The sequence below is a fragment of the Perkinsus marinus genome (genome assembly GCF_000006405.1).
Source record: "Perkinsus marinus ATCC 50983 genomic scaffold scf_1104296953162, whole genome shotgun sequence".
NCBI lineage: Eukaryota > Perkinsozoa > Perkinsida > Perkinsidae > Perkinsus > Perkinsus marinus.
The window spans coordinates 1-992 of record NW_003208583.1 but is presented as its reverse complement, the minus strand read 5'-3'; the positions used below and the strand labels follow the sequence as shown (position 1 = coordinate 992).

General features: G+C 50.3%; 4 non-coding genes across 4 annotated transcripts; all 4 read right to left on the bottom strand.

Annotated features, from left to right (window-relative positions):
• Window positions 1–151: 151 nt before the first annotated feature.
• Pmar_PMAR002816 lies at window positions 152–231 on the bottom strand. Its single transcript has one exon. It is a non-coding gene; the product is annotated as a tRNA-Leu (tRNA).
• A 121-nt stretch (window positions 232–352) lies between these two features.
• Pmar_PMAR002815 lies at window positions 353–432 on the bottom strand. The gene has a single exon. It is a non-coding gene; the product is annotated as a tRNA-Leu (tRNA).
• A 187-nt stretch (window positions 433–619) lies between these two features.
• Window positions 620–699, bottom strand: Pmar_PMAR002814. Its single transcript has one exon. It is a non-coding gene; the product is annotated as a tRNA-Leu (tRNA).
• Window positions 700–885: 186 nt separating this feature from the next.
• Window positions 886–965, bottom strand: Pmar_PMAR002813. The gene has a single exon. It is a non-coding gene; the product is annotated as a tRNA-Leu (tRNA).
• Between the last annotated feature and the right edge of the window lie 27 nt (window positions 966–992).

The window sequence follows — 992 nt, the reverse complement described above, 5'->3', positions numbered from 1 at the left end:
CGCTCTGCCAAACCAGAAGGACACAAAAAATGGATTGAACGGATTCTGCGAGGTGCGATGGCACAATATCGATCAAAAGGTTTTGGTCTTGCACTACCTCGCTTCTGAAAGGGTCTCGGTTCTTAATATAAGACCAGTCAGGTATATAGACTGACAGCTGTGGGATTCGAACCCACGCCCTTACGGACTGGCGCCTTAAGCCAGCGCCTTAGACCACTCGGCCAAACTGTCGATGAGTGCTTCAAAAATCATAGCGGAGAAGATGCGTTACACTATAGGACATGACACAAAAACGGTTTCGAACCGTTTCCGCGGAATGCGTTCTTCATCAAATCACACGGAAAGAAATTTCTAACAGCTGTGGGATCCGAACCCACGCCCTTGCGGACTGACGCCTGAAGCCAGCGCCTTAGACCACTCGGCCAAACTGTCGATGAGTGGTTCAAGATTCATAGCCGAGGTGATGCATCGCTCTGCCAAACCAGAGGACATAAAAAATGGATTGAACGGATTCTGCGAGGTGCGATGGCACAATATCGATCAAAAGGTTTTGGTCTTGCACTACCTCGCTTCTGAAAGGGTCTCGGTTCTTAATATAAGACCAGTCAGGTATATAGACTGACAGCTGTGGGGTTCGAACCCACGCCCTTTCGGACTGACGCCTAAAGCCAGCGCCTTGGACCACTCGGCCAAACTGTCGATGAGTGCTTCAGGATTCATAGCCGAGGTGATGCATCGCTCTGCCAAACCAGAGGACACAAAAATGGGTTGAACGGTTTCTGCGAGGTGCGACGGCGCAATATCGATCAGAAGGTTTTGATCTTGCACTACCTCGCTTCTGAAAAGGTCTGGGTTCTCAATATAACACCAGTCAGGTATATAGACTGACAGCTGTGGGGTTCGAACCCACGCCCTTTCGGGCTGGCGTCTTAAGCCAGCGCCTTGGACCACTCGGCCAACCTGTCGATGAGTGCTTTAAAAATCATAGCGGA